Source organism: Coccinella septempunctata, chromosome 3 (genome assembly GCF_907165205.1).
Source record: "Coccinella septempunctata chromosome 3, icCocSept1.1, whole genome shotgun sequence".
Taxonomy (NCBI): domain Eukaryota; kingdom Metazoa; phylum Arthropoda; class Insecta; order Coleoptera; family Coccinellidae; genus Coccinella; species Coccinella septempunctata.
This window is the reverse complement of record NC_058191.1, coordinates 27044124-27069278: the sequence shown is the minus strand read 5'-3', so window position 1 is coordinate 27069278 and position 25155 is coordinate 27044124. Positions and strand designations below refer to the sequence as shown.

General features: G+C 33.5%; 1 protein-coding gene across 2 annotated transcripts in view; it reads left to right on the top strand.

Moving 5' to 3' along the window:
• LOC123309974 overlaps nucleotides 1-25155 on the top strand; it is an 86637-nt gene that overhangs the window by 45624 nt on the left and 15858 nt on the right. The window lies entirely within an intron of this gene.

Here is a 25155-nt window from a genome sequence, read left to right as displayed (position 1 = left end):
GTCCCCTTCCAAAAAATTTATACAAGAGGTACATTTTTCTATACCACAGAAAGGTTCTTGGCCAGCAAGTGGCGTTTGTGCTACCTTTCAGGCAAGTGTGTTTTTCCCTTTGTTTTCTTTGGTTTCTGAGTGATCAGGAACCCAGAATAGGGAAACCCTGTTTTCTTTCCTATTTCGAGTTTTTTTCGTTATTGGAAAGGGGTAGTTTTTTTGGAGACTAATCTCTCCTGAGGAACGTTGGGGAGTCCTTCCTCTCTTCAGTTGGGGTACCTACTAAACCTAACTTGCTCTTCTATGATTCCGGACATTCTCATATAAACCGACAGTCTCTTATTTGGTTTATTTGTTCTTGTAGTCTTTTGGGATTCTTCTTCTTGTATTCATCCTGTTCTGAAGTCCCCAATAAGTTTTTGTACTCATAGTGGTCTCTCCTCAGTTGATCTCCATCTTCCGCTGACTTCCTCAGGTTCATGGTCCACTTTGTCTTACATTTGAAATATGTTCCCAGTGTTCCCCTTTATGAATTCTGTGATGGTATCTCACTTCAAATCTCGATAAATCTATCTGACACTTATCAATCAAGGTTCATCTATTGTACATCGTGGAAACCTTCTTTCCTTGGAATGAATTCTTTTGATAGGACTCTTAATATAAACACAAGCAATCTTTAGTTTCATAAAGTTCTGATTGTCCGATCAACGATTTGACAGTTACTTATTTCTAAAACGAAATCACTCAAATCTGAATATATTGAAGAAGTAACAATTGGGAATAATTGAATGGGTGTATAAACATCATAATTTGATGCGAAAATGATATTCTGTATGATCAAGACTGAATTATCGATTGAAAACAAATTGACGTATATTCGTCAATCAAGCGTTCATTCCCCGATCAAGCTTTACGAAACCCGGGGTATGTCAGTTGAGGCTTAGTTACTGCTTCAATTATTTTAGTTTTTTCTCTTTCGAAGTTGGCTCTTTATACCTATCAATGGGCAAAGACTCTTCATCGCTGCTTTGCTTTCGTCATTCTTCCTGTATGATCCCTAGATATTTTCCTTTGTTTTCCACTCCACTTTTTTCATCAATTCATAAGTTGGTGGTGTTTTTCAGTGTTCTCTATCGTATATATCGCTCAGTTCTTTTGTCCATTTAGATCCAATCTACCAGTCGCTTCATTCATCGGCAGCTTCTTTCATTCTGTCACAATAGACATAAGGTCTGTTACTTTCTTATTTTGGAACACTTATTCTGTTAAGTATTCTGTTTGTCACAATATTTTTGTTCCGCCGAGTTTTTTTTCCTGAATCCAAATTTTTAACTGCTGAGGGATTTAGGTATTCAGATTCTTTGGTTAGCTTCTTGGCAATTAATAATTCAACTTATCTCCCAACAACGACAGTTGAATGATCGGACTGTAGTCTTATGAGTTATTTGCTTTTGTTTAGTGCTGAACACTTTGCCTTGTTTTTTTCTCAGATTAGATGTGTGGAGCTTTGAAGAATTTACATATATTCAATATGCCCTAAGCCTTAAATGCCCTCTTAATAGTAGTAGATAGAAGTGCTCATAATTCCACAATTTCATTCACAAACTTGAAGCGAAAATCAATATCAGTATGAAGAAGCTGTAGATATAACACAATGACCCAGTTGTAAAATAAACAACATAGCTAATTTATCCGATAAAGATATGAAGCGGTGTAGAAGTATTAGGACGAAGCGCTAATCTCAGAGCTGCGGATGCTCGACACCGGTGTTTTTGTACCGTATCGTACCGTTTTATTTGCAAAATACCAGCAGCATTATAAGGATGACAGATTTTTTGTCCTTATGCAATTACGGTTCGATTAAAAATTCTAGGTATATGTATTTTAAATTCTTTATACTTTTACTGTGCAGAATTCCAGAACATTCACATTCAATGAAATGTAGTGATTTCAAGTATCTTTTGATGTTTTGAAGTAGGTAAAAGTAAAAATCTTCTTACAATTCAGTTTAATCATTTTCCGGTGCATAAATTAATTCAGAAAAATATTTCTTTATTTTTATAGTATTGAAGATTAAGAAATTAAAAATTTTTTACTTGCATTTTAATTACCAAATCATTGATGATAGAAAGGATTTATAAAAAAAAATAATATCTGAATTGGAAACATTCCCAATAACAAGACGAATAATTTTACGTACAAAGTTGATTTATGTAACTGAAACAAAGTAAAAAGGACTGAACAAATAATGTAGGACAATAACAGACTGCAGAATCCAGAATTTATTTTGTTACTTGCATCATTTTGAAATTGCAATCTTCTTTCAATTCTGAATTATCTGAATCTAAATGAATTGTCGCGGAAAATATTTTTTCAAACGAAGTTAAACTGAATGAAAAAAACTTTATCTGTTTATCCCTTCAGTTCAACTCCGATTGAAAATTTTTTCTCGATATAATTCAGGTAGGTAGGTGTAGGAAAATGATAATTCAGAAGATTCATACTCTTGAGATATTCCTCGAAGTCGTTTTTTTTTCTTAGATAAAATTATTCATAATGATACAAGTAACCCCATAAATCCTTTCTATCATCGATACTTTGGTTATTAAAACAGGCTAGTATTTCTAGTACAAAATTTTTTATTCCTTAATTTTCAATACCATGAAAATGATGAGATGTTTTTTTCTGAATTTATGATAAAGCTGAATTAAAAGAAGATTTTTTTACTCAATTTCAAAATATCTATAGATAGGTATGTTCTTGAATTTACTACATTTCATTGAATGTATATGCTTCGGAATTCTGTACAGTATTAAATGATTTCACTCAAAGTTCAACGATTGATTCTTCATTCAGAGATATGAATAGATATGATTCATTTGGGTATACGAATAATATTATAATTCGACCATTCTACTTGGGACTGAAATAAAAATATGTTCATAAATTGGCCCATTGTCTTGCAAGAACACAAAAACTTTCTTTGCAGTACATGTATGACTAATTATGCATTTTCGATGCCCTCGTTCTTCGACTTGAAGAGTCGTCTCTTCTTGAAGGAGAAAAAACCGACTGCATTTCATCCGAAGGTCAGAGCAATTATGGCTCGATTTCCATTCATGCATTCTTGCAGAATGATTTTGGATAATGTGCTCCTGTGTTTGCTTTACTCTGTAATATTGCAGATTTGCTCAACACGAAGGAGGGTACATGGTACAATAGCACCTTGCTTCGTCTATGTTAGCTTTTCATGACTTGTACGTATTAGTAAAACTTGAAAATGGAGAAAAACATTTCCCTTTTAATCAGTTTGAAAGTGCAACCCCGGGTTTCATAAAGCTTGATCGGGGAATCAACGCTTGATTGACGAATAGACGTCAATTTGTTTTCAATCGATAATTCAGTCATGATCATTCTCGCATCAAATTATGATGTTCATTAATCCATTCAATCATTCTAATTTGCTACTTCTTCAATATATTCTGAAATGAAAAGGTTTCAGTGATTTCGTTTTAGAAATCGAGTGACTATCAAATCATTGATCGGACAATCGAATTTTTATAAAACCCACTGTATATGGGTACATTTTTTCTCATCACCTATTAAGATTTTTATTGTCAATTGATACTTTGAAAACTTAAAAAATCAAGTTTTCAAGAACGATGCCATCCCTTTTGAGTCTCGCTAAAACTAAAAACTAAAATTGCCCAATTGCCTAATTAGCCCTATTATTTTTCCTTCAGAGTATCATGTTCAATTTCTTCGATTAAGCGTTTTTGTTTCATATGGCATGTTGAAAGATTTTACATTGGATGATTTGAAATCCCATTTCATACATACAGAACTTCAAATTCTCTCCTTATATTCGTGTAGAGATATCGTAGATACAATTTTCTAATAATGTTCCTAAAAAGTCCATTATTCATTTCATGTATCATAACACGCTATCTTTATTACGATTCTGACCCCAGGTCATGAGCTGATGGTATTTCCTTGCATTATTATCGCTTCCTACCAGCAGTGTACATTACTATCTAAATCACTTAACTATCGAAAATCAATTCAATGAGTAGTAACAGCATGTATTATTGATTATCGTTTGTTGAATGAAACCAGAAGCACCTTTTAACTATTCTCGGATCGATACTTTGTTGAGTAAAAATTAAGTTACAGATTCTCATCTTATACATTCTTCAAAAATTTGTTTTTCATAAAAGTTCATAGTTTACATTGATCATAAGGTCATCAAAGGCCCACCCTCTTGTCTTAACTTACTTTGAAATAAAGATTCTTATTATTATTATATTATTATTATAACAATGCGAGGAGTGTTCATAAACATTGTTATTCGAGATGCCAGTGCAGTCCATTGTGATCGCCAAGATCCAGAAATGATAGCATGGCAGTATTTCATATTTGGCCATGAACTTGTTTGTTGCACTTGGAAGAAATTCTTCATTTTTATTTTTTCAGAACCTAGTTCTATATATCACCTGGTCGTGACTACGGTAAGATGTACCGTATCAGTCCGAGTGGTATCCATAAATCTTGGAGCGAGGCAGAAATCAGTATTTAATGAAGATCTGATTCTTTTTAGCGGATGAATTCAAGATATGACTGAGAAAAGTGACATGATTTACAAAGTGGATGATTATTTGACTCGAACTTATTCACGATAAATTCAATAAGCTAATAACAATTACAGATTTGGGCATAAGTCTGGAATGAAATTAATATTTCTTTAACCAATAACTAAACCTGAAAACGCTGAAACCCGTCAATTGATTTTCAATTACTTTCATTTTCAGGCAATAAAATTGAGTGATTTTCTACAACCTCATACGTCTCAACCTTTCTGCCTTTTTTTCAAAATGGAAAATATATAGCACGTATATGGGCTCGTTGAAAATTTCGCGGGAAATGGAATTAATCTTACATAATTTTCAATTTTCTGTTTATCAGGAGAAACACAAAACCCTCTTGAAAAAAAATTGAATCAATAGTTCCTCACCAAATTACGAATTTTGAAATGAAAGCAAACAAATATTATTGTCATCAATGCAATAAATATTTTTTACTTCAAAATACACCTGTTAGATATTATTTTCTTTGTTCCTTATTTTATCTCTCATAATAATATCCTAAGAGATTAATTTTAGACAGAAAAGTTAGTTCTCTTGAAATGAAAGTTTTGATGATGAATGGATAGTGTGAAAACTAAGGTCATAAAACTGAGGGAAAAAAAAAGACAGAAAAGTTTTTGTCTGACATCTGGTATGAAAGTTTACACAGCTAAGGGGTGGAAAAAATATCTAATTTTAATGCCAAAAAATTAGTACCTACCTACAATTATTGAAACTCAATTTCAAACTTCAATTTCTACCTTATTGTCAAAAAATAAGTACTTAAAATCGGAACCTGTTTCCATGCACTTATTTCAAATTATTGTTTGAAAAACTTTTTTTTTCAGAGACCTTTGTGTTTCTCCTGATAACCATAAAATAAAAAAATTAATTTTGTGGGATTCATTCAGCTCTATTGAATTTTCCCATTGAAAAATGAATAACAATTTGTGCATGTAACATTTAGGTAACTTAGTTTAGTCGAATTCCAATCGAGGAAGGAAATTTTCACAATATTTTCGAAAATATCTGCACTTATATTAACACATTTCAAATTGGTGTTCTCATTATGTATTGATGAAAGAATGGAAAAATGCTAAAGAATAAAAATTATTTTTCACTATCTCAACCGAGATCATCAACTATACCTACTGCAGGTTATCTGACTTTCATTTTGAATAAACTGAGTTTTATATTGAATACAAATATTGTTATTAAGTTTCAGTGGGAATATTCAATATGGTTGCCATTAGAATAAAAAAGTTGAAAGTCATATCTTGAAATCTAGGAGACCGATTTTGAAAAAAAAGCATAATTTCATTGAATTACGATAACATTGAAGGATTTCAAGGGAATTGTTCGTAAAAAAAGAAGATATTAACAACTCAATCAAAAATTTCTTCTCTTCAATCAATATTGATCAGTTTTTAATATTAAATCATCAAAACGCAAAAAAATTAACTCAAATTCTGAATCATATTAAGAATAACACTTAAATTAATCAAAATTGACTAAGAAATATATGATGCCCATTAAACCGGATCACAAACTTCATCGTTTTGAGAAATTTGGAACTTCATCAAAGAAAATCAAAATAATTCCGCCAATACTTATTGACTTCGCCAACAAATATCTATACAATGGCCAGTCTATAAAACAGACCTTCCTCAATATCAGGCCTATATTACACTTGCTGGCAAGCACATTTAAGGTCGCAGTAGAATGTAACCCCGTTAACAAACCATAAACCAACTATTATATAAGGACGCGAATAATTCATTAATTCATTATTGAATTTGTACCGACGGAACACAAGAGCGAGTTTTAATATAAACGTGGTAAAATCGCGAATCTTGTGGAGTGGTAGAATAAATCGACCCCAATTCATCTGGCTGCTTTTTGGCAGAACTTGATGGTTTTTCAGACCCGCTTGTTCTCAAAGGAACGCAATTTACCATTACATCATCGCACCAATTCAATTGCCTGCATTTTTCAGTGCACGCCGACTTTTGAATTGATTCAAGATAGAGCCAGACGGAATAATGGCTCATAATTCAAGAGACAAGGACATATTTATCAATTTGCTTCAAGACATTCTGTTGATAGTAAATAAACAGTCTGAATTATAATAATCAGTAGTGTTATGTCCTGAAATCGATATGTGTTGTTCTGAACCTACCAGTTGATTCCATGTACATTCGACAATTTGACTAGCTGATTTATCCCAATTTATGGTTGTGTTCTCTGCTTTTTATCCGTAAGTTACGAATGTGTAGAGTAGGTACTATCGATCTACAAGTGTCCGATTCACGGATTCGTAAATAATGGAATTCTGGAAATGTTCCTGTAACTTTCTCATTTACAGTGTTACTTTTGAACTACTCATCGTAAATAATTACCGATTCCTGTAAGCTACAATCTCTAAAAAACATCCAGAATTGCAATTTTCCTGTAAACTTATGAAAAGTTACAGATTGGCTTACAGATGAAAGCAGAATACCACCATTATTTCCACTATGCAGTCTGCTTGATAATTTTTTGTAACACTTATTTATAAGAGACATGTTATGTGCCTGTTTGATAAAAATTCTTCATTGGGTTCCCTGAGAAAAACTTTGAGGAAGAAGTTTGCAAATCAGCCAGTAAGGGGTTTGTTTAATTTGGCAATTATGTATTAGTTTCTATAATTCCTTCTAGTATTCAACCCCCTTTATACTCAATAATAAATTTATTGATTTGTTTTCGACTGTTTTTTCCTTTATCTTTCGATTTCATTTTTTTGAGTGGAGTGGGTAATTTTAGACTTTGCCTTTACATTTATCATTTTTTTCCTCTTGTTGTTGAATGAAGGTACTGATATTGATATCCATATGGCACAAACTTAAGGATCCTGCAAATTTAAATTGGTGCCAAAAATATTCTAAGAGAAATAAAGAATGAACAAATGAATTCATATTCAAAATTTTGTTACTAAAATAAGACTAAAAGAAACTTCATGACTATGGCTATGGCACAGGGATTCCCATTGCAGTGCACTCATCATAGCAAATTGTAATTATACTTTTTTCTGAGAAGAAAAACCTAAGTATTTGAACTTCAATTCGTAGTAATTAATATGATTCTGGACCAATGATGTTATCGCTTGGTTATGACATATTTCAATCACTTGCAGTTACGAAGTGAATGAATGCGGTATAATTTGTTGAAGCTCAATTTCAAAGATATCAATGAATCATATGGTCCATTATCGTGATCATCTCTCAGTTATACTAATTGGGAACTCACAGGGTGGCCTGGGAGTGGTTCTCGAAGGAAGCGAGAATTGCAGACCAGTAATGTTCTGAGAACTACAGTACCGAGAAGATTCATATGACGAAGGAAATTGCAGGAGGATACTGTTTCAATAAATTATGCTTTATTGTATGAAGGAATTCATGAGCAAGTCAGCTCAACAATACTTAACCGATTTCTTGTCTATTCTTCACACTAATACTAATTACACTAATATCTATTATTTACTCCAATAATTAATTACACCAATATTAAACAATAACAACCATAGACTGTTGAAAAAGATATTGCGCCCTATCGCAGTTACTATAACAGTTTACGAAAACTAAAACGTTTCGAAACATCAATGAGTTTTAAATAGTGTCACTTCAAATAACAAAATTAGAAAAAAATAATTAAACTATAGTCTATTCAAGAATGATTGACATCTCGGGTGGCTATGGAATATCGATTTTAAGTAGGTAATAGCCCATAAGTTCAGATTTTGTGTTGCGGAATTCAGGTTGGTATTGTGAATAAACGGCGATCCACAGACCAATTATTGTGAATCTATGCACTGACCGAAGGTATTTTGAGTTTTGTAGAGCTGTTTACATTCTTAATTTAATCCAACAAATTGGAAACGTGATTATATCAATTTTGATTGCTGATTAATATGCTCTGAATTTGAATATTTCTTCTTTTCAAATACTCTTCTAGGTTATATTTAAATATTCCACTTCTGTGATTGAAACTACAGAAATTATTGATGATCTTTTATGACCAGATTTAAGCTGCGTCTGGACTTTCAAGTCCTACTGGGATGTCAATCATTCTTGAATGGACTATAGTTGATATTGCCAAAACGTGCAAATTACAATTTAGAAGATTCGTTCCACTTGCCTTACCATTCATCTTTATTTGATTTTATTTGTTGAAAAATAATTGCAATGGATGAGGTTTCGGTGTAGAGCCTAATATATTTTTTTTTCGAAAAAATTAAAAAAAAAATTCTTTTTATTTCCAAATGTAATATAGTTGGCTTTGTACAATGAACTACATTTTTCATGAGATTTCCATGCAAACTATTTAAATCAAAAGGAGGTCTGTAGCGGGAGAAAAATGTCATTGAAAGTTGAATGGGGTGTTATTCCCTCTAGTTCCCTATTAAGCAAAATTGAAAAGTGAAAAATCTATATTATTTTTTCACGAGTTATGTGCTATCGGAAAAACTGCCAAATATTGACAATGAAAATTATATCGAAAAAAAAATATCTGAATAATAATATAAATATTATCAAAAAGAAATTGCAGATTTGAACAAAATAACATCCAAATGGAAAGGGCTTAATTTCAGGGTGGATTAAAATGTTTTGTGGATCGTTACAGAGTTAACGACATCTTAGAGGGTACTTCGAAAGTATCAAATGATAGACTTGTGCAAAATTGTTTGGCAAACTCTCAACCAATCTGTCCATCAGAAAATTTTGAAAGAAAAAAACCTTTTCTCTGGAGCTTATAGTACGAGTACTAGTTTCGTACTCGATCTATGATTTTGGAAACATTGGAAACTGACTGACAGTCTGTAACGTTAGGCGAATTCTAGTTTTAAATTTGAACAAGGGATGAAAAGCTCCTGAGTTCAATATTGCGTGTTCTCTTTCTAGCAGCAAACAGAAAAATTAACTTCTCAATACTTATTGTATAGAAATAGCTATATATAATATTGTGAGGCAATATCATTTCCTCACAGTAAATATGAATATTTCCTAAGAGTTGGGAAATCTTGACTTTTTCTTTGAGAAATTTTGTCTGGAATGTCAAAATTCCTAGCGATTTGCGGAAAAATATTTTTTTCAGTTTCTCTCACATCTGATTATGTTCTTGCTGCAACAAAACACGTTAAATGGTTCTCAAAACTGTTCTCAGATACAGTGACGATAATATGTGTTGCCTTCTTACTTTTCTAAAGGTAGGTAATAAAAACTCTGATTCAATTTTCCCACAGTGAGCCTTTGACGATGACAATATTGTAGTCCTCGTTCTTCGTACTACTTTTTAGTTCACTTCACCCTTATTAATGCCTACATTTGCCTTCTAAGCACGTTCTTCAAATATAGTTAAATAAACCGCACTTTACCGTTTACAAAGCCACAACAAATAAATTCTTAGATTAGCGCCCTCATTATACCCCTGTCACAAAACATTACTTGATCAGCTTTTCTCGTGAATACGTTGAGTATTAACACAGACTATCGCATGAATTTCACTTCTTCGTATATAATCGCCTATATAGAACGTGAAACTGAATCGGAATTAATTTTTACTATATACGTATATATCAAACGCTTCGAGAATTCTACGGGCTTTGAAGTCACCGCATTTAAATCTTTTAAGCCTCTCTCCGTGGTGGGTGGATTTGGAAACCTACTTACCGGGAAAGTTATGGTGCCTACCAATCCTTGAATTGAGCGACGGTAATTCCTGAACTTGGGATATTAATATAAAACTATTTGGTCTTTGGTCTAACAAATAAAAATATATTTCCTTGTTTCCAAGTAGAAGTGACTAGTAATAGGTACTCAAAACGTTTAGCCGTTTGGCAAAAATTTTACATAATTACATACTTCTACTCAACATGTAGTATTCATCAATAAAATAATCTCGATCACATCCAAATCAGAATTACTTCATATGCAATTGAACCATATATTGTGTCAATATTTATGAAACTCGAGTTAATTGCTATTAGGTAGGTATACGATATAAATATGCTATCAAACGATATTAATCTGTTATACTTATACGGAAATACCCCGAACATAAATTGTGAAATGAAAAAAAGAAAGAAAAAATCCTGATTTTTTCCAAATATCGTATCGGAAAACTTAACTATAAAAAACAGTTTTTAAATTCTGATCAAATTTATACCCAATGCGTGATTGTAAAATCTATAGAGAATTATTTCTTTCAACAGAAATATTGCAAAATGACAGAGTTATTATAATGATTGGCACTGCGGAGATTTCTTCTGCATGATTCTGGAGAGCAGGAAATTCATTGTAGTAAGGTCATGGTATATTGGCTTACTTAAAACGGGTTTTTTAATTGAGGCTTCATATTAAGAGCTCTTCATAAATAAGGAATATATGCTCCAACAATGCATTTAAATTGTTAGAATTCGATTGGAATAACTCGAAAATTTTCACATCATGGCAAAATTCGTTGTCTACTGAAGGGATTTCGAGAACTACAGCAGCTAGAAGAAAACGGATGACACATTCTCCAGCTCTTTTTTCTTGACTATTCCAAATCTGAGAACAGATTCAGCCATGGTCATGGCTGAATCTCATTTTGAGTTATGAACGAAAATTGAAAAATTGTCATTTTCAATGAAACTTTATAACTCGCTTATTTGAACTCGTATTCGAAATCTGTTGTTACATTCTACAGGCACTTTTTTATGAGGAATTCGAAAGATGAAAGAACTTTCAATTATAATTTACATTTGAAAAATCAGAAATTGCTGTTTTATCTCGAAAATGACTGGATCAAAAAATTTATTGATATCATATTCGAATTCCTCATAAAAAAGTGCCTGTAGAATGTAACAACGGATTTCGAATACGAGTTCAAATGAGCGAGTTATTCAGCTTCACTGAAAATGACCATTTCTCAATTTTCGTTCATAACTCAAAATCTATGAACGTTAGGCTGGATCTGTTTTCAGTTTTGGATTAGTCAAGAAAAAAGAGCTGGAGAATGTGTCGTCCGTTTTCTTCTAGCTTCTATAGTTCTCGAGATCCCTTCAGTAGACAACGAATTTTGCCCACCCTGTATATAGAAATTTGATGCATCCAATGAAAATTCATGTAATCCGTTAGCCGATTTCTTATATATACCTAGGTATAATTTCTGAAATTTGCAAATGGCATTTTTTTATAGACACCTCGGTTTGTCTTAAGACATTCTACATATTCAACAGTCTCCGCAAATGTACTGTGAAGGTGTAATACTTATTCAAACTAATGTAAGAAAGTTATGTAAGATTAATGGAAGAAAAGGTAACATCATCTTTTTCACTAGATAAGATAAATTTTCAATGGAAGTATCAAATTACCTTAATCAACACAACTAATGTAATGAATTTGCGACTGGCCAAATTTCAGATATTTGAAAAAAGTTCAATTTCATTTCACCGCGTTTCAAAAACTAAATATTCCACGACATATGAAATGGCATAGAATATTTCAATCTTTCTATTTTACACTTCTTACATGCCATATGAAGTTTCACTATCTTCACTTTCTTCTGGAGTAATATAACTTGGAAGTTTTGCCCGTTGAGCTTGATTTTCCACTCAATAAACCAGTCAGCTATTTCATCGAAAGCTTCTTGTAATATTCGTTTTATAATTTCTGGTTTGAGATGACAAATTGCAATTTCAGTACCATCAGCGTCAGTCAAGGATAGCTCTCGGATTTTTGGTACATCATGAATATACAGAGGGCATTTTAGAAACTTGCCTTTGGCATATCTCCAAATATACAAGACATAATATGAGAACAATACTCCACAAAAATAAAAGGCAAAGCTGAGAAAAGTATTGTAAATTTTAGTTATTTCGTGAAATTTGATAAGCATGGTCAATCACCACTTCAATCGTCTTCTACTAGAATTGGTAAGAAAGTTCTTATTAAGCTTTGTACTGTTATTAGTTCCACATTTCAATAATCTAATCTCATCAATAGGTTTGGTTCCTTGTCATAAAAAATGGTAACACATCGATATCATTGTGAAGCATTCTATACATGCTTTCAAATAATGGAGGCTGCCATTTGAAGTTCTTGTTCTGGAGTGGCTAGAGCGCAGAAAGTTGGTTCCATTAATAATAATAGCATGAGCTATTGAAACATTTTCATATGTTTTTCCCTAGCTCTAACTCTGGAGATATGCCAATGGCAAGTTTGTCAAAACCTGTAGAGTAGAAGACAATTGCTGACCCTTGAGTCACTCCCGCTTCCATACATCTGGTTGTATGGATTCCCCTTTTCCCTAATTTATCGTAATACATTCTGACCTCTTGATAATTTCTGATCAACTTATCTAGTCTAGTAGAACGAGACCTTTTGCTTGTTATTTATTCTGCTCAATAAACACATGCAAGAGTATTATACGTGTAAATGTGGTAGGGACATTGAATAAAGGTAACTCGTTGAAGTTCGTAACGTGTTTTTCGAAACTTTATTGTACTTATAATGAACGTAAATGATGAGGCTCGTTTCTATAGCCACCAATAAGAAACGCGTCTTTATCATACTTTTACAACGCATATTCACTGGCGAGGTAGAAACATTACATCAACGTTGAATAAGAAAGCATTCAACAACCTATTACTGTAGCTACCAATAAGGAACGATTGCTTATAGTATACTGGCTGAAAGTAATAAGCAATAAGTTTATTACTGCTATTACTACTATTACCACTACTAAGTAACAAAAAGTGATTTTTTTTTGTCTAGCAGGGCGAAAATCTGCAAGTCAGACGAACCACCCTCTCCTGAGGGGGAACAAGTGTGGGGATTCTCACTCTCCTGAGCTCGAGACCCTCTAAAAACCCTTAACTGCTTCTTGAATATTGGTTCCGGGCATTTGTCTATAAACCGTTCATCTCTGAGTCGGTTTTCTTCTAGCACACTATCGTGCTGGGATTTATGTGTTTATCCTCTATTGGACAACACTTTATTGTATTGTTCAATAAGTTTCTGTTCTTATTTTAATCTCTTTTTAATTGATCTCTTGGTCTCCTTCGCTGAATTCGCATTCTCCTTTTGTCTTCCTCTGGGTCGTAGTCCACTAGTCTCCTGAGTTCTTGATTCGGATGGTTTTTCGCTGTTTCGAATAATTTCTGTGCTTTTGTATTCATGAATTCCGTTATGGTTTCCCATTTTAGGTCCCTATAAATCTGTCTATTCCTGACAAACCCAGGTGCATCTATTGCACATCGTAGCAGCTTGTTTTCAGTGGCCTGAATTCTTTTGATATGGCTCTTTGCCGCGGAAACCCAGGCAAATGATCCATAAGTCAGTTGAGGCCTAGCAACGGCTTTGATTACCTTCAATTTTGTCTCTTTCGACATGTGGCTTCTTCTTCCTATCAGAGGGTAGAGTCTATTCATCGCTGCTTTCGTTTTGTCGATTGCTTGTTTGATATGACTTTTCCAAGTACCTAAGTCCTTTGTCAAGCGTTATTCCTAAATATTTGGCTTCATTTTTCCAGTCGATTTCTTCGCCGTCAACTTTAAGATTCGTTGTGGGTCGCAGTCTTCTCTTATGTAGTAATATTGCTTGGCTCTTTTGTCCATTGAGTTTGATTTTCCACTTTATGCACCAGTCATTTGTTTCGTTAATTGATTCTTGTAGAACTCGTTCTATTACTTCTGGGTTGCGGTGTCGAGTTGCTATGCCTGTGTCGTCAGCATATAACGTTAGCATGGTTATTGGATTCTTCGGAATATCGTGAATGTGTATGTTGTACAGAAGTGGTCCAAGTACTGACCCTTGGGGTACTCCAGCCTCTATATCTCAAAAAGTGAGAAACATCACATCAGGTTTGAATATGAAACGATTCAAAAATTACCTTAATCCAACCACCAATAAGAAACACGTCCTTATCGTGTCTCCTCAACGTTTAATCAAAACGAAGTAAGAAACTTCATATCAACGTTGAATTTGGTGTTAACCAACCACCAACGATGGTATTATTTTTCTGAAGTATACTTCATCTTATTGTTCTTCAAGAAAGTTAAAAATTTTATGTGTTTCTATTCAGGAACATTTCTTCAATCCAGTTCATGAACATTATATGTAGCTGGCTCGATGGAGTAGCGGTCTAGGACTAGGAGAGCAGGAGCCTTTGTTTCGATCCCTAGCTCGGTATCGGTGTTTATGTTATTCATTATTATATAACTGTTGGTTAATTTTCGTAGATCACAAAACCAGGATGAATGGAAAATATTACTGAATTGATGATTGAGAACCTTAGCTGACAAGACTAAAAAACATTGTGTTAGCGTCTAACTACGTTACTTGTCTGTAGAATTTCGCTTACAAATAGAATAGTTGCTACGTGTAACAAATCTGGAGTTGGTAACGACGGTAGCGTTCCTATGAAACTAGGATGAAACGCATTCTACGGCATGCTATCGTTTTTCCAACTATGAATTATAGTAGAGTTACTTAAAATATTCAACGTTTTTCTACGTAGGTATATGTGTTTGTTGACTGGAATACTTCTGTCATGTTTCTTTGAGTCCCAGTACTTGCTGCTCCGTCGAATGATTACCTCTCAATCCTAATCGTTCTACTGGTAAAATGTTCACTTGTTCAGTTTCTTCTGTTAATGAATGAGGGTCCGATTTAGTAATGAGTAAAACCAACGTACTATCTAATTGCCACTCCCACCATGCATGCAAGGCCCCTATTAACGTGTACTGTAATAAGGCCATAACCATACCTATACATAGTATAAAACTTGGCAGAGAACCTTCTGACCTCTGTGAAAGTGAAGTGTATCTGTTTCACCGAAAAACTTTACGATCCATCAAATCGTTTACCCATCTATTACTTTCTCACGAGGATTCTCATTATCCCTCTATATTGAAAGTCTCAATCAATTCGAGAGAGCTTTGGGGCTCATTTCGCTTCTCGTTTAAAATAAAAAAATCTATGCTGATGGGCATAGATAAAGCTTTCCTACAGTTGAATCATTTTAGATAGAAGTCGATGTTTGCATCTGAAATAATTTGAAACTTCACATGAAAATTGACTTGTCAACAATGGATTAGTAGAATGAGACATCTACTTAAAAGAACATGACATGATGAACCACTTTTATTACCAGTTCAGAATTGCTAATGTCGATTCGAGACAGCGAAATTAGTATGGAGGAATATGCTTAGATCCATAGTACAGATAAGCTGATGTTCACGGGTGTAATCGACTCGATGTGAATATTGAATTATGTATGTATTGAATACCACCCTCAGGCTATTTGCACATGCGGGAATCTTGACCACCTGAGTTACCGGCATAATCGTTTCATATATTCTCGTATATTTCATGTTTTCAGGTAGCTGTTATTCATATTGAGAATTCCACAGATTTCATTCAATAATAATAAAGGACTTTATTTCCCTTTCAAGGAAGGGTATTCAAGTACAACTGACAAAGAAATTTCAACACCCAGTAGGAGCTGTTCAAATTAAAATTTTTTTTTTGTAAAACATAGATAGTATAGCAAGAAGTAAATGATTAAAATTTGGAAAAAAAAATCGTGAAGGTTTTTTCATAAAAACATTTTTTGTTACTTAAATATTGTAGTCGTTTTTTGCAAATTTTTTAAATTTTACAACAAACCACCTGTTCGAGGAGATCCAAAGTCGATGTTTAGTTGTTGTTAAAATGCCTATAGTATGTATGCGCACAATTTATCGCCAGCTAAGTGAATTTGAAAGAGGTCGAATTATTGGTTTACGGGAGGCGGGGTTCTCATTTCGAGAAATCGCTAACCGTACGAACAGAAATCCAACTACTGTTATGTGATCTTGTCAAGCGTGGTTTGATAATGCCCAAAATCGAAGAAGAGTAGGCACCAGACGTGGAAGAGCACAATTGAAGTTCAAGATCGGCGTCTAAGACTTATGGCCATTAGAGACCGATTTGCGACAACTCGATCTTTGGCAGATGAATGGTTAGGAAAACAAGGCCATCCTGTAACTGTCCAAACGGTTTACCGCCGTATAAGGTTTTGGACTGCAGCATTATCGACTCCATCTTGTGTTACCTCTTACGGTTGAGGAAAGACGGCAACGATTACAGTGGTGCAGAGAACGACAGCATTGGAATATGGAATAGCACCAGGTCTCTCATCTTCTCCTTGGTTGCACATGATGGCCGAAGAAGTGTAAGATGACGTCGAGGAGAAAGACGTGAACCTCATTTGGATGTTGAGAGTCATGTACACCGGACAATAGGTGTTATGTTATAGGGTGCTATTGTACATGGAAGTAGGTCACCTTTAGTCTTTATAAGAGGTAACATGACAGCGCTGCGTTACTTTCAAGAAATAGTGGAGCCATATATTCTCCCTTACCTTAACCGGATCGAGAATCCAATATTTCAGCGAGATAATGCTCGACCTCATGTTGCCAGAGTTAGTTTTTTTTGAAGCGACCCATGTGAATCTTCTACTATGGCCGCCCAGATCCCCCGATATTTCGCCCATAGAGCAGGTTTGGGACATCATGGGTAGAAGGCTTTTAGCCCCCCACGGACTTTGACGGCTCTGAGACATGAAGCACAGGTAGCTTGGGATAGTATCCCTCAAGACCCTCAAGAAGAAATAGATCTTCTTCTTGCATCAATGCCAAGACGTGTTGAGGGGTGCATAGATAATCGCGTTGGACAAACACATTATTAACAAATTCAATAAAAAAATTGTAAACCATCCGTTGTCTAGAATAATTACAATAAATACAAACAATAATAATTTCTCACTAAAAATATTGATAATAATCATTCCTAAGCATTTTGAGTTCACAAGTGGAGAATGTAAACCAAAATGTCGTCATGAGATGGAAAATATGAATTTTAATAGTATGGCCTTGCTCAGTAATTGTTGAGTGTTTTGAAATATACGGGGTGTCCCACATATAATTTTCCATCTCATTTCGTTGAATATGAATTTTTGAGAATCCAGAAATACGTCAGTATTTTGAAGGGGGGATCGACTTACATCTTCTGGGAACAGTTTCCTGATGTGTAGGAAAGTTGTCCTTCCGGTATCTCAGTGGCAGATAACTAGACATACAATCAGAAGATACTGGGTTCGAGTCCCGCCCAGGGAGGTATTTTTTTCCAGAATTAAGAAATTCATAATATTTTTTCAGTATCATTATTGAAATTTGTATTGGCCACGTCTTCGTATATCGATTTATCAATTCTAGGGCGTGTAGAAAATCGTTTGAAAGCTCTTTCAATACTGAGACCTAATCTGAAGAGAAATAGAGGATATCGGATTCTGAGAAAAAAAATAATGGTTCTTCTTCTTCTTAAAATTCTTGATTCGTAAAATTTATAAATATTTTATTTTATTATAAATAAATTAAGGCGAATTATTTAAGGCAGGCTTAACGCTGAGGCTTATTTATTTCCCTGATTTCTGCAGCAGTTAAGTTTGCCTCGAATGAGTCGGGAATAAATCAGTTTTTACAAAAGTGAGGAGATATTTTTTATATAACCTGCACATTTGCCAGAAACTGAGTGCACAATTGAGAATCTATGATATCATAGATTTCGTAATTGACAATACAAACATTTTCAGTAAAAATCTGGAATAAAATTGAACCATAATGAAAAAATATCAGTCTTCAGTTCATGTGATTTGACAAAAAATTAACAAACTCTCTGAATCTAAAAAATTGCGATAAATCTGACATCAACTAGGTATATCGGGCCATAACTATCGATTATCTTTAAGTCGTTATCTTTCCATTGAAAAAAAATTTCAGAATCATATTTTTATTGAAATAAATGAAATGAAACGCTAACTTGCCTAACTTTCCAATTGAACAATATTTGAGCTGCAGGTAAATATTCTTCATTCAAATCATCTGATGCTCCTAATGGTTGAAGAGTTTTTTCGTAATTATTGACCTCTCCGTTTGTTGAGAGAATCACTTCGTTCATTTGTGAACAGTAGTAATATAATGTATAAACAATATTATCATGACTTCTTATCCCGTTCATGTTCTTTTACGAGGAAAGGCTTGCACGGCAACTCTCTATTTCCATTATTATATCGCCTTGTGATTATATTCTGTCTTAGTATACATATTGTGAAGGTATCAATTAATCCTGCTTACTATACACTGAAGAACAGACGATCACCATTGCGACTTCCCCGAAATCTGAATCATCAAACATTTATTACTTCTCATGAAAAGGCTGCAAGTTCTTCTACGCATAATTATATCATTATTTCCTTCATGTATGCTCATTTTTATGTTGCGTCGCAATTCAAACTCACCCTACCGAGCATCTTCCTGATTTTACATATAAATATTCCACTGGAACCAAAGTGTAAGCAGATTCAACTTGGATATGATATTCACCTGAAACAACGAAGGTGACAGAGATCTCACTTTTTTAAAGCACTCCAAACATAGGGCGAAGAATATTTATTCCTCTCTAGTTTCTAGTACCACAAACTCACCCCAACTTCTAATTGAGCGTTAAGAAAGAACTCTAAAGAATTAATGTTCCGTGGAACACAACTTACTAAATCTCTCAGCATAAATCTGGTTTTTATAATTGATGAATAATCATTCAAGGCTTTGTCGAGTAACTTCGATTTTAGAAATGGAAATATTGCACATGGTGTTCCATCGTTTCATAATCTAAGTTACTTCCTGATACCAGACTTTCTTAAATTTAGAACAAATGGCTCAATCGATTTAATCCAAATCCGATGAACTTCACCAAGCACTATCAGAATACGTTTTCTATTTGGGTCCTAGCAACATTCAGGCAGAAATATTTGAAAGATATCGCAAAGCTGCTGAACACTTAGCTCTAATAATATCATCTTTGAATCAATTAAATCAGTTCGACATTGGTGTCTCCCTTATTTCTAAATTTTCCTTAATAACTCTGAAAGTTCGTCATAAATCGATTTCCTCTGCTATATAAAAAAAAGTAATTGTCACATATGCAGATACCTATACGGCAAATTTAACATCTCTAGGTCATTCATTACTGTTTTCTTTAGTCTGATCTTACATAGGTATTTTCAATTTGGATAAAAAGGTTTCTTTCCCCTAATAAACAACTCACTGCTTGTTTCTTATGTGATCTTGTTAGTATATCTGCATAATTATTTTATGCAGACTCATTTTTTATTAGCAAATGCTGAATAACGCTGATTTCTTTTAGCTGCCAGATGAGGAAATAATGTATCAGGTAATGATTATCAACAGACAATATTAAGTTCAAGGCCAGAATTTCTTTACAGCTTCATTAAGGGAATAATCAAATCGGTTGTGACTAATTTTTCTAATTCTGAACCAGTTGATGACTGCAACGAAGATTATCTGGGAATTCCCATTGCAAAACCTCATAAATTCACAATTGCATTCCTACAAATTCATGACTACCAATTTATCGCGAAGTAACATTGATTAATTATCAAATATTTATCAAGTGTCTCGAAAGAGAATCCCATAAATCAATATACTTATGAGTAGGCATAATAATTATTATTGTGAGAAGCCCACATGCAACTGCAGAAGTTGAAATGAATATGCACTTTGCATTTACATGGATTTTCATTACGTCATCTTCTCTATTCACTTTCATTGAGTTTTATTGATGTTCTTGGGTAGGGTTTGACCTTTGATAAATAGATGATGCCTTCCAAAGATGAGATTGATCGTTTCTTGGTTTCGAAGATAGATAGCAGACAAGAATTACTACCAGTTTAGTTGAAGATGAAAGTTTTCGCAGCTATAAATTTTCTTGAGACCTGTGAAGTACAATTATTGAATATAAGAAAGCAAAAAAAGGCCATGATATTTAGCCATTTTCGAGAAGACTTTTTTCACATCAAAGTTAAATAATATATTGTTATAACAGAGCCCCTGATGGCTCTGATAGTGGAGGGTGGCAATACCCTGCGAAGTTTCATTTACATAATACAGGGTGTTGCAACTTATTAGCATTGGGCGCTCTGAAGTAATAAATTATTTAACTCTGACAAAGGCAATTTCTCGAAATAAATTATATTAAAGTCAGAATTTCACATTATTCTGTGTGGCCAAAGTAACTGATATAAAATGCCGAGAATATGATGAATTACTAACAAAAAATTCTTCCTTTATAGAAATAACTCACCACTTATTCATTGTGTTTTATTCCTTCCTCTCATTTTGAAAATGTTGAAACTAGGCTATGATAATGTGATAAATGTATAGATTCGTTCATTACATTCTAAAATATTCCATCCTTCAAAAATCATTATTTGAAATAGCCGGATAAGTTGAATTTCCATCTACTTCAATATTTCAATAACAATCTCGTCAGCAAAATATGCAATAGACGTCTCTCGATTAAGCTAATATATGATATCCACCGAGGGCAGTGCGCTTTCTACTGTGATTGATATTTATAGTGTCAGATATTTAAAATTAACCTCTATTCCATACGTCTACTCTTAAAAAAAGGTTTGCTGGAATTTAAATAGATGCAATCATACTTACTTAGAAACGCTCAACTGAGAGCGAAGTAAATAACCCTACTGTATTACGGTAATAAAATAAGACAACTTGGTCCTAGTTGACAATGAGTATCTTATCTACTCGTAAGAAGATTCAAGTTGTTTGAACCTTCTAATTGAACCCCTGTATCATAGGAAGTTGCATAAAAAAGCAGTGAATTCCAAAACAAAAGATCGTTCGCGTGATTCTTGATTCTTCTGTTGGCTAGTTTACTGTGAATATTATGATCTTGTTATGTAAAATGTTGGGAATAGTGGGCGGTGTTTTCCTAACATGTTCAGTTATAAAATATGTGGAAAATTATTATACAAAAAATCTGTTATGTGATGACATATGTCTGAAATTTCCATTATCATTTACATTTCTTTCAATACAGATTATACAGAGTAAGAAAAAAGTTGTAATGTACAAAATTAATATCTTTGATATTTACTTTATAGAGAAATGCTCGAACAGACCAATTTTTCATTTAAAGTACGTAACTTGTCATATACAGGCTGGGCTTTTTAAATAAACAGGCAGGATATCAGGCGAAATGAACTTGTTTCGAGGAAATGCTCGAACACTTCGAAATTTGAATCGAGGGGACAACTTTTAAGATCAAATTCACAACCATATCTTTTCAAACCTTAGTTTTCAAACTACAACCCCCCAATTTTGAATGGGAAAGATGGTTTCAGTGATCCCTCATTAGAAAAGCCTTTTTATCTTGAGTTCATCATTTTTTTTTTCATTCAAATGAAATGGTTGAATTTATTGAAAACCAATTTTCATTTTTTTATGATATTTTGAGGTCAACGACAAATTACTGTAGGAATGATTGAAGTCTTTGAAGTGTCATCGAAAACATGCCTTTTTCGTAGGATAGTAATTGATGAAATATCAAAGAAAGTTTCATTACAAGTTCATTCCTTTTCGTAATTGTGATTTTTATTTCAGATAACACTTCAGTTACTATCCTGCGAGATCTTTTCTGTAACACCATTGAGTATTAACCCCCATACTCAAAGACAACACTTTGAAAACATCATCAAAGATAATGTCTTAAATCAAAAAAAATCTCAAATCCAAAACGTTGGATTCAGATATACATATTAGAAGCAATATAAGATCTCTTGCTTCTTCATTACTCTTCGTTCATATAATTCTAACACACAAATATCAGAAATCTTTTTTTCACGGAATCCTATTGGTGAAATATTATGTAACAATCTATTAATCTTTTCGAAACACCAGTACCAGAACAATCTGAAATAAGAGATGTAATAATTATCCTGAAATAGAGTGTATCCAAATCTCATTTCTCAGGCATGGAATTAGAGGATGTGTAATAAACTGAAATTATTCTTGCCAGCGTTTGGAGATAGATAAAAGCTATTCCACAAAGTGGATTGTAATAGCTTTCATTCCTGAATTTATTGCTTTTTTATAGGAAGTCGAAGTCTTCCCAGTAGATCTCCTCGAGAAATTGGGTTACATCCAACTCCAGATGTTCCAGAAAGAAACGAAAATATAATGGACATGTTGAAGTGATGATATATGATGGCACACGTTTCAAATTTGTAGGAAGCAGTCCGGAAAATAGGTTTTTTTGAGACCCAAAATTGACTCGGAAGAGAACACAGCGGAGGTGGATTTTTTTACATTAACTCTACGATCTCCTCTTTCCAAATTTGAACTTAACGTATTGATATGATTCAAGGCCAATCTTTATTTTTTACAGGGTCCACTTGAACGTTTGTATTAAATATCTTCACCCATCTGAAAAAGCTATTGTGATAGTGAAATACGTGTAGTGATAAAAACTTATATTTTTTTCATTTTTTTGATCACATCCTTCAACTTTGTGTCATAATTTCCTCAATGCATACCATAGATGGAACATCTACTTAGAGCTTCATGCTATGTATAGTTTTATGACTCAGGGTTTCTTGGAACCTGTAAAAAAAATTAAAAACAGTCAGCTCCTCATCGCCTTCCAAAGGCTGACTCTTGGAAGGGAGATCGATTTCGAAAAAAATTCATAGAAACTACCCCTGCTTATTTTCATCGAGGAATCATGTCCCTAACTCCTTCGCATTCGTTTATAGACACCTTGTATTTATGTCGTGCATAGTTTCCAATAAAATTCAAGATCTGAGCGATTTTATTATAATAACAGGTTATGGAATTGTGATATGGTTATCAGTTTTGTGAAACCCTCCTGTAAACTTGCATAGTTAATCAGGATTGAATTGAAAACTTGTTCGCAACAATGTCATTTCCAAAGTGTTCAAGTTGGACGTTTTTCTTTCAATTTGACCATAAACAGAAATGCTTCCTCGTAGAAACGCGCACAATATCATGTTACATATAAACAGTTCTGGTCTGGCCAGATCTGTTCAATTCGTATTTGAAATTTGATTCTGTCCTCCGAATTATGGAATTCTATAGCAATGAGAAAGTGATCTCGAAATAGAAGCTCAGCTGCAGGCGTGAGTGCAATGGCTTATATTTAAATGTACTCTAGAATCATCTTTTCTCTTCCGTTATTAACTAATTAATTATGTCAGATGATGTAACCCTGATCCGAAGATTTATGCCCTCCAGCAAAATAGAGTATATGTATACCAACTCTGTAATCCTATGTGTTAATTTGGACGTCATTAATTAGGTATTATGAATATACATATTTGGAATTCCTTTGTCTACTTGCGTATTATATACTTAGATGGCTGTAGGAAATCGCGAAATTACAGGGTGTCTGTAAACAAATGCGAAGGACTTAGGGAGATGATTCCTTGATGAAAATAAGAAGGGGTAGTTCCTATAATTGTTTTTCGAAATCGACCTCCCTTCCAAGATACAGCCTTTGGAAGGCGATGACGAGTTGACAGTCTTAAATTTTTTTACGGGTTCTAAAAAACACTGAGTCATAAAACTATACAAAATATGAATCACTAAGTAGATGTTACACACACAATTTTTTCAGATCTCATAACTTTATTATTAGGGGTTCAAAATAACAACCCCTTATGGTTTTCCTTCAAAAATTGGTTTCGTGGGATAGATTTTCGAAAAATAAAATTCTCTTATGGTTTCCCCTTCAATTCTGGAGAAAAAAGTCTCTTGCAAAATTTCGATACAGTCGATATTTTTCTCGAAATAAATAAAAACTTACAAGCAGTTCTGATCACTGTTCCTTCCATTTCATCGTGTTTAAGTGTTCCATAGAATGCCACATAAACCTTCGTATAGTACTTGTAAGTTTTTATTTATTTCGAGAAAAGTATCTATGGTATCGAAATTTTGAAACAGACTTTTTTCTCCAGATTTGAATGGAAAACCATAAGAGAATTATATTTTTCGAAAATCTATCCCACGAAAACAATTTTTGATGGAAAATTATAAGGGGTTGTTATTTTCAACCCCAAAAATTGTGTGAGTAACATCTAATTGGTGCTTCATATTATGTATAGTTTTATGACTCATTGTTTTTTAGAACCCGTAAAAAAAATTAAAAACTGTCAACTCGTCATCGCCTTCCAAAGGCTTTATCTTGGAAGGGAGGTCGATTTGGAAAAAAATTTATAGGAACTACCCCTGCTTTTTTCTATCGAGGAATCATCTCCCGCCTAAGTCCTTCGCATTTGTTTACAGACACCCTGTATAAGATTTAGAAAACTTAATGGCCCATTCTTTAATGTGATGACTTTGTTATTCCATTGTGAGATGATTTTTTGAAGGAAAAATGAATACTGTTCCTGATAATGTGTCTTTCATTAATTTCTCCTCCTTGTAGCGATGTATAAGAAATAACTTCGGTTTATTTAGTTTATTCCTCAGTTAATGCAAGAATCTGCGAAACTTAATTTAAGAACCAAAACTAGTTTTCTATTTGATCAGATATTTATTGCTTAAAATAATGGATGATAATTTTTTGCTGGGATCCAAGAGGCT